We start from the raw sequence: 9,946 nt of genomic DNA, 5'->3' as shown, positions 1-9,946 counted from the left end.
TGATGTGGTGTAAAGAGATAAGTGAGGGGGCCCACATGGGGACCACAACCCACCAGGGTGCGCCTGGGGGTCCTGGCGCGCCCAGGTGGGTTGTGCCCACCTGGTGCACCTCCCTCTGATGTTATTTGCACCAAAAATTCAAAAATATTCATAAAAAATATATTAAATTTTCAGGGCATTCTGAGAACTTTTATTTTTGGGTCATCTTTTATTGCACGATAAATTCAGAAAACAAACAAAACATGGCATTCGGTTTTATTTAACTAATAAAAACAGAAAACAAAAAGTAGGGACAGAAGCTAGTGCTTACTAAATTCATCAACTTCATACCGCTAAAAAATGATCCATTAATAAGGTTGATCAAGTCTTATTAACAACCACTTTCGATTAGCATGAAACCGAAGAACTTTCGTAAATCACTAAGTTACCTCAATGGGGATGTGAATGTCCCCAACAATAAGCATTTCATATTTCTTTTTGACAGTAGGTAGAGGTACTTGAAAACTTCCAATAGTGATTGTCGGAGACTTTTCAATAACATTAATACCATTCACTTGGAATTGTTTCTTCAGAAAGTGCACCATATGCTCATTACCATTGATATGAAAAGTGATCTTGCTTTTATTGCAATCAATAACAGCCCCTGCTGTATTCAAGAAGGGTCTACCAAGGATAATCGACATGTTGTCGTCCTCGGGCATCTCAACTATAACAAAGTCAGTCAAAATAGTAACATTAGCAACAACAACGGGCACATCCTCACAGATACCGATAGGTATGGCAGTTGATTTGTCAGCCATTTGCAAAGATATTTCAGTAGGTGTGAGTTTATTCAAATCAAGTCTTTTATATAAATAAGAAGGCATAACACTAACACCAGCTCCTAAATCACACAAAGGAGTTTTCACATAATTCTTTTTGATGGAGCAAGGTATAGTTGGTATTCCCGGATCTCCAAGTTTTTAGGTACTCCATCTTTAAAAGTATAATTAGAAAGCATAGTGGAGATTTCAGCTTCCGGTATTTTTCTCTTATAAGTAATGATGTCTTTCATATACTTTGCATAAGGAGGCATTTTCAAGATATCAGTCAAGCGAGTACGCAAAAAGACTGGCCTCAACATTTCACCAAAGCATTCAAATTCTTCATCATCATTCTTTTTAGTTGACTTAGGTGGAAAAGGCATAGGTTTTTGAACCCACGGTTCTCTTTCTTTACCGTGTTTTCTAGCAATGAAGTCTCTTTTGTCATACCTTTTATTCTTAGGTTGTGGGTTATCAAGATCAACAGGTGGTTCTATCTCAACATCATTGTCTGGTTCTTTATTATTTGGTTGAGTATTTTCATGAACATCAGCATTATCTTTTTCATTATCACTAGGTGAATGTTCCTTACCAGACTGAGTTTCAGCATCAGAGGTAGAAGTTTCATTATCATTATCAGGAGGTTTTTCTATTTCAGGTTCACTAGGAGCATGCAAAGTCCTATCATTTTTCTTTTTCTTTCTAGAAGGACTAGGTACACTAGTGTTAGCTCTTTGTGAATCTTGTTCAAATTTTTTTGGGTGTCCCTCAGGATAAAGTGGTTCCTGAGTCATTTTACCTCCTCTAGTTGCAACTCTAACAGCAAAGTCATGCATATTATTATTCATTTCATCAAGCAATTCTCTTTGAGATTTAGCAACTTGTTCTAACTGAGTTTGAACCATAGAAGCATGCTTTCCAACACCTCTGACATCATTTGATATTCCAAATAACAAGTCACTCAAGCAAGCAATCATATCAGAATTGTATTTCAATTGTTTCATAACATTTGCATTGAAGTGATCTTGTTTTCTAATGTAGTTTTCAAACTCATAAAGGCATTGTCTATGATACATATTGTGAGGATTGTCATTATCATTGAAATTCATTAGAGAATTTACCTCTACCACCTTAGGCAGTGGTGGTGTATTAAGCCCATGTATTTCTTCAATAGGAGGTAAATTTGTAACATCCTCAGCTTTGATACAATTTTACTTCATAGATTTCTTTGCCTCTTGCATATCTTCAGGACCGAGATATAATATACCCCTCTACTTCGGAGTGGTTTTAGGCGGTGATTCAGGAATAGTTCAATCATCATAATTTTTCAATATGTTATTCAATAATTCCTCAGCTTGTCCAATGGTTCGTTCCCTGAAAACACAACCAGCACAACTATCTAGGAAGTCCCTAGAAGCATCATTTAGTCCATTATAGAAGATATCAAGTATTTCATTTTTCTTAAGAGGATGATCCGGTAAAGCATTAAGTAATTGGCAAAACCTCCCCCAAGCTTGTGGGAGACTCCCTTCTTTAATTTGAACAAAGTTAAATATTTCCTGTAAGGCAGCTTGTTTCTTATGAGCAGGAAAGTATTTTTCAGAGAAGTAATAAATCATATCCTAGGGACTACGCACACAACTAGGAGCAAGAGTATTGTACCAAGCTTTAGCATCACCCTTTAATGAGAAAGGAAATAATTTGAGAATAAAGTAATAGTGAGTTTTCTCATCATGGGTAAAAAGGGTGGCTATGTCATTCAACTTAGTAAGATGTGCCACAACAGTTTCAGTTTCATAACCATGGAAAGGATCAGATTCAACCAAAGTAATTAACTCTGGGTCGACAGAGAATTCATAATCCTTATCATCAATAAAGATAGGTGAAGTAGCAAACTTAGGGTCACATTTCATTCTAGCATTCAGAGATTTTTCTTTATACTTGCATAATAATTTCTCTAGATCATCTCTATCTCTGCAAGCAAGAATATCTCTAGTTGTTTCCTCACTCATAACATAACCTTCCGGTACCTTAGGAAATTCATGTCTAGGAGAGCTAGTTCTAGCAGGTGTTTCAGGAATTTCAGTCTCAAGCTCATCATCAGATTCAACAACATCATGTTGTGTTACTCTAGCAATTTGTTTATCAAGAAAGTCACCAAGTGGCACATCATCATTAAGCAAGGTACTAGCATCATCATAAGCATTATCCATAGCAGAGATAGCATCATCAATAACTTGCGAAATATCAAAATTAATAGCATGTGGTGGTGTTGCAAGTTTACTTATAACGGAAGGTGAATCTAAAGCAGAACTGGATGGCAGTTCCTTACCTCCCCTCGTCTTTGAGGGAAATATCTTAGTCTTAGCATCCTTCAGATTCTTCATAGTGATAAAGTGATAATAATCCCAAGTGACTCAACAAATATAGCTATGCTCCACGACAACGGCGCCAGAAAAAGGTCTTGATAACCCACAAGTATATGGGATCGCAACAGTTTTCGAGGGTACAGTATTCAACCCAAATTTATAGTTTTGACATAGGGGAGCCAAAGAATATTTGAAGGTAGTAGCTACTGAGTTATCAATTCAACCACACCTGGAGATTAATTATCTGCAGCATAGTGATCAGTAGAAAAGTAGTATGATAGTTTTGATAATAGTAGCAACAGTAACGATAACGATAACAATGGTAGGAATAGTTTTGTAGCAAGTGTAACAGTGATGATAGCAATAGTAGCTTAGCAGAAACAATATAGGATAAATTCGTAGGCATTGGATCGGTTACTTGTTGGATGATACTCATCATGAGACAGTTATAACCTAGGGCGATCCGGCACTAGCTCTAGTTCATCAATATAATGTAGGCATGTATTCCGTAAATAGTCATACGTGCTTATGAAAAGAACTTGCATGAAATCTTTTGTCCTACCCTCCCGTGGCAGCAGGGTCCATATTGGAAACTAAGGGATATTAAGGCCTCCTTTTATTAGAGAACTGGAACAAAGCATTAACACATAGTGAATACATGAACTCCTCACACTACGGTCATCACCGGGAGTGGTCCCGATTATTGTCACTCCAGGATTGCTAGATCATAACACGTAATAGGTGACTATAACTTGCAAGATCGGATCTAGAACATGGATATAATGGTGATAACATAAACGGTTCAGATCTGAAATCATGGCAACCGGGCCCAAAGTGACAAGCATTAAGCATGGCAAAGTCATAGCAACATCAATCTTAGAACATAGTGGATACTAGGGATCAAGCCCTAACAAAACTAACTCGATTACATGATGAATCTCATCCAACTCCTCACCGACCAGCGAGCCTACGAGGGAATTACTCACTCACGGTAGGGAGCATCATGGAATTGGCGATGGAGAAGGGTTGGTGATGATGAAGAACGAAGATCCCCCTCTCTGGAGCCCCAAACGGACTCTAGATCTGGCCTCCCGATGAAGAACAGGAGGTGACAGCGGCTCCGTCTCGTGGATCGCGATAATTCTTTCTCCCTGATTCTTTTTGGAAAAATAGGATTTTATAGCGTCGGTTTTAGGGTCTGCGGGGCCACCAGGTGGGGACAACCCACCTGGGCGCGCCTGGTGAGGGGGGTGTGCCCTGGTGGGTTGTGCCCACCCAAGTACCCCCCTTCGATAGGTCTTGGCTCCAGAAATTCTTATATATTGTATAAAAATTCTGCGCAAAGTTTTGTTCCATTCCGAGAACTTTTATTTCTGCACAAAAACAACACCATGGTAGTTATGCTGAAAACAACGTCAATCCGGGGTTAGTTTCATTCAAATCATGCAAATTAGAGTCCAAAACAAGAGGGAAAGTGTTAGGAAAAGTAGATACGTTGGAGACGTATCACGGTGGCGCATGACGCGCTCGCCGACTCGGGCCTTCTCCCAGCGTTATTCTTCGGGACCTTTCATGGACCTTGAAACTCAGGCTGTTCTCCCTGGAATTGAGATCAATGATTGTGGGTACAAGATAGGCCTAAATGTTGTAGATAGTGGTGCCCTGAGATTCTGTTCAGTTAGGATACCTCGTGACAACCTTCTGAACCGATTCGGTGATGTGGCGCGAGATGGAAAATACATAAGCAGTCTCCCCACGATTAACAGAAGATTTGCAGCAACCCTCGGTGAGCTTGTTGGGGGGAGTTGTCCTTGCATATAGTTTTGTGGGAGTACTCAAAGTTGCAGTGACCATTGCTGTTAGATATGCTTTACTGCGTCAATAGTTTGGTCTACCTAAGGAGTCTGAAATCAGTGTGATGGATTACCAATCGCACCAGCATAAACTAATGCCTATGTTGGCATCAGCGTATGCATTTCATTTTTCCAGAGCGTATTTGGTAGATATGTACTCGGAAATGAAGAAAACCAATGACGAGGATGTTACGGATGATGTCCATGTACTTTCATCTAGGTTGAAATCCTACATAACTTCATACACAGCAAAATCTATCCGCATATGCCGAGAATCGTGTGGTGTCCATGGGTATCCTGCTGTAAATCATTTTGGTGGTCTGTGGAATGATCATGATATATTTCAAACATTTGAAGGAGACAACATAGTTCGCTGCAGCAGGTTGCTGGAGATCTCCTGAAGCAATATCAACAAAAATTCAAGGGATGAACACTCTCAGTCACCTGGAACTACTTGAGAGACTCCATTGGCACCAACTTGTCTCAGCCTAATCATGTTACTGCTCAGTGGGAAGGGGAAGATCATCTCAGGGATCCTAAATTTCAGTTGGATACATTCAGATACCGAACATCTTGACTACTTCATAGTGTTGTTGCTTGACTCCAGAAGCACGTGAATACACTCAGGTTTTGGCGCATGGAACGGATGTTTAAACCATCTGCTCACGCTCGCGGAGTCACAAATTGAGTCTGACATTTTCGCAAGGTTTATAGAAGCAGTGAAGAGGGCAAGTGTTCACTATAAAAATGACATCATATCACAGGTACGGAGCGCCCACAGCACCATCTTGCGACTAGCATCTGTTCGTGCCACGCGGATGGACAAGTGCGTAAGCCGGCGCCCCCCACGGTCTAGTCTACAACGAAACCCGGAGACCGTACCAGTGTCGCGTTCGCTCGCCCGAGCTACCCAACAGATGCGCGCAAGCCGCCGCCCCTATGGTCTGGTCTTCACCAACACACCGCATCGGAGTCACATGTCCGCACCGGTTTACAACGCCGTGTGCGACTCGAGCGTCCACGCCAGCTTACAACGCCGCGGTCGACTCTTCCATCCATGCAGTCTTACAACATTGCGGTCGACTGTCTCATTCACGCCGGCATACAAAGCCGCAGCTGACTCACGCGTCCGTGCCAACTTCGAACATCGTGGCCGACCCCCGCGTCTATATCAACAAACCGGAGTCGCACCCGTCCGCACGAATTGCTCAGCGGGCGCGCGCAGGCCGCCACCCCTATGTCCCAGTCTACTCCAACAACTCTGGAGCAAAAAATAACATATTACCAGCCTCCACCTGCACCGGATGGCTCAATGGGCATGCGCACAAGTCGCCGCCACTACGGTTTGGTCAACTTTAACAAGCCACCGGGTCGAATCATCGGCTGGGTTACTCCCAAGCGACTCATGGGGGGCCATCTATAACCCGCCGCGGTCGACCTCAACCTTCCGCGGGTTCACATCACATCGTCAACGTTGAGGCATAAAAACAGCTAAGTCATTTTCATGTTTTTCATGATTTTATTCTTCAAATAAAATAGACTGGCACTTTTGAGTTAACCTCAGAGGTAGCTCCATGTTCATCTTCATGTGATTTTATGGTTGGGCAACCTCAAAAATGCCTACATTCGGCAAACTTAAAATGCCTACGGCTCAAAAACCTTAACACACCTATAGTAGTAGCATTGTCTCCTGTATATATTATGATCAATGGAATAAAGTCGGCTTATCTGGACCCAGATGTTTTGCAGTAGTAGCAGTGTCTCCTGTATATCCTATGTTGAGCTTTCCAATGATCATATGGTCACTAGGGGGCTTCCAACTCATTGAGTTTAGCTATTAACATCCCTCTTGACACGGCATATGTCATTATGAAAGTTGGTTAAACCTGCATGTTAGCTTGATGCTACTCTGAAGAGGTGACCCGGTGTACTCTTGATAAGTCAATGAAAATTGACGCTAAACTTGTCAAGGTTAAAATACCGGTTTAAGTCACGTAAGAGTCGGCTTACAAAAAGCGAGGATAAACCAAAAGAGGCTACAAGGCCTGCTTCCACGGGAAGCAAAACCAAGACTCGCGCCTCGAAAGCCAGTCTTATGCCGAGCCTCGAAAGCCAACGTTTTAAACTCTGTTATCATACACATACATCATCATACATTTGCATCATCATACAATGCATCATATATACATGCATTTGCAGGAGCCGGTCTATTGGCCAGGTTAACCATTTGCAGTTATAAAATTTATTTAGTCAATAACTAACGCCTATATGCCTTTGTTATAATACCAATGATTATCAAGCCGGCTTCAACATGAAGCACCAATAACTAGATTCGAAAGCCGACAATTTTCCATATTTATTCAAACCAGTTCTATTATGATAACACCCTTAAGACTCTTAATCTAATAACAAAAACCGTCTATTCTGATAACACCTCCTAACCTCAGCCCACCCACCCACGCACGCACTTACCTCCACATCTCTTCCTCCCCTATCCCCTCGATCCCCTCCGCCTCCACCACCATTCTTCCCCCCAGCCAGCTCCCCGCACCCATGCCCCAGATCCGTCGCCCGGATGCACGATAGAAGCAGTTACTAGCCCGGATGTGTCGCCGGGAGCCTACCACCCCGGCATCCTCCTCCGGTGAGCCGGCCACGGGATCCGGGCCTCCCCCGACCCGCCTCGCGACCTACCTCCCCCGCGCTGGCCCGCACCACCTCCGTCCAGCCGTCGTCCCCCGGCACACGCGCCGCCGCCACAGACCTTCGGATCTTGGCCGCCGCCCAGCCCACCGCGCCACACCGGCACCTCCCCGGTCATCTACTTCCTCGCGGGCGGCATGGCGGGTTGCTGGCTCCGGCCCGCACCACTTCTGCGTCCCTCGGGTGCCGCCTCTCCCGGATGGAGATCTACCTGCACCGCACCTAGGGACACAGAGGAGGCGGAGGCTCTAAGCCGCTAGCCTTCCCCACCTGCAGCACCTGGGGAGTGAGCAGCATGGCAGCTAGGAGAGCAGCGAGAGCACCGCCGCTCCTCACCTCCCTCACTTGATTCTTGCAGTTCGGTCACGCACACCCATGCGGTTTGTCCCTGCTAGCACCCATGTTGTCTTCCTACTGACGGCGAGCAGTGCAGATAAAATATCGTTGCAGGTAGTTGTGGTCGTCGATGCAGTTCGCACGCACATGATGGCGTGACGGCGTGCAGTTCCGACGAGTCAACCCACCTCCTCATCTCCCCCGCATCGGATACGACAAGCTCTATCACCACGAGCTGGCGGCCGGATCCCCACCTGCGCGCGTGCAGCTGGACTCCTTCCTCCACCGCAAATCTGACACCCGTCGCCTCCTTCTCATTCAGGTGACCTTCTCCCCAACCTCTCTGCCGACCCCCTTTCCTCGTATTCTGGCGAGGTCCCAGCCACCAACTGCGTGCAGTACGGAAGTGCGACTCCGTGCGCATCCCGTCCCAAAATTTTTGGTGTTCAGAATAATTTAGTGTTTTCAGAAAAACTGATGAGTAGTGCAGTACAGTTCAGAAGCTTTCATTTTGTACATTTTCCAGTGCGTTGATGCAGTTCGTTGAGGGTGAGCCCTCGCAGTCTCCGGCATGTGTCGTGCAGTGCGGTGCACGCGTTCGTGTAGTCCAGTGGCGGTGCCGATGTAAGAAGTGCGGTGAGCAGTTTGTCGCCAATCAACCCCCTCCTACTCCGTTCGAGCTCCTTGCCGTGATCAGGCCGTGGGCTCCTCAATGGCGCCGGAGTGGACGGATGATGGGTCCAGGATGGCGATGGCTCCGGTTGCCCAAGGCGAGGGGCCCCTCTCTGCAGCTCACTAAAGTTTTTTTTGCAGCTCACTGAAGTTTGCTTTGCAGCTCGCTTGCTGGTACAGTGCATTGGCAACGCCTTCGTGCAGTTGAAGCAACGTGTGCGTGCAGTACGTCCAGCGAGCACGTGTGGTTCAGCGGCTAAAAGCATTTGCATTCTCTCTATGTTAATGTGTGTGGTTCAGTGCATTTTATAAAAAGTGCAGCAGGGTTGTAGTTTGTGTGTGATTGTAGTGTGGAGACAGAAAAAAAAGACTATTTGTGTGGATTACTCAGTTTGTAAAATCTTTTTTTGTGAAAGCAGTGCGCTCAATGAACTGAAGAAGTACATTTTTCAAAGTTCATTATCGAAATATGTATAAAAGAAAATAAATCGTGAAGTTCATTTGCCCGTTTGATGCAGTGCGGTTTTCAGTTTAAAAGCAGTGTGGTTTTCTTTCTTGTCTTTACAAATTTACGTTTCACAAAAAAGAAACCATGCACTCCGCTAGTTCGTATGATGCAGTACGGTTTTCAGTCTAAAAGCAGTGGGGTTTTCTTCCTTGTTTTCAAAAATTTAAGTCCCAAAAAAAACCATGCAGTTCTCTTACCCGTCTGATGCAGTGCGGTTTTTCATCCGATGCAGTGCGCTTTTCAGTCCGATAAAGTACGCACGTAGATTTGGGTGTTGCGAAAAACAGAGTATCCCCATTTCGGTAAATTTGAAATTCTTCTTAAACCGTAAAGAATTAGAGAGAGTGTTCTACATGAAAAAGTTGCGCCTCGTCGATATCTTTCCAACGGCGTATCGTTTGAATCATTTCGACTAGCGGTTTGTAAAAAATTCATGAAAAACGGCCACTGCCACTCGTCGTCAACCGCACGATTTTCAAAATTAACTTAAAACTATAATGAATCTGAAAACTATTTCAACATATGAAAGTTGCGCCTCGTCCTACGCACGTCATCGATTTGAGTGTTGCGAAAAACAGAGTATCCGCATGTCGGTAAATTTGAAATTCCTCTTAAACCGTAAAGAATTAGAGAGAGTGTTCTACATGAAAAAGTTACGCCTTGTCGATATGTTTCCAACGGCGTATCATTTGAATCATTCCA

The 9,946-nt window shown here is 44.2% G+C and overlaps 1 pseudogene; it reads left to right on the top strand.

The window, feature by feature from the left end:
- Nucleotides 1-4,744: 4,744 nt before the first annotated feature.
- Nucleotides 4,745-6,946, top strand: LOC119283540 (annotated as a pseudogene).
- The last annotated feature ends 3,000 nt before the right edge of the window (nucleotides 6,947-9,946 follow it).

Source organism: Triticum dicoccoides, chromosome 4A (assembly GCF_002162155.2).
Source record: "Triticum dicoccoides isolate Atlit2015 ecotype Zavitan chromosome 4A, WEW_v2.0, whole genome shotgun sequence".
Lineage (NCBI taxonomy): Eukaryota > Viridiplantae > Streptophyta > Magnoliopsida > Poales > Poaceae > Triticum > Triticum dicoccoides.
The sequence above is the reverse complement of the archived record's forward strand: the minus strand, read 5'-3'. Positions and strand labels throughout refer to the sequence as shown.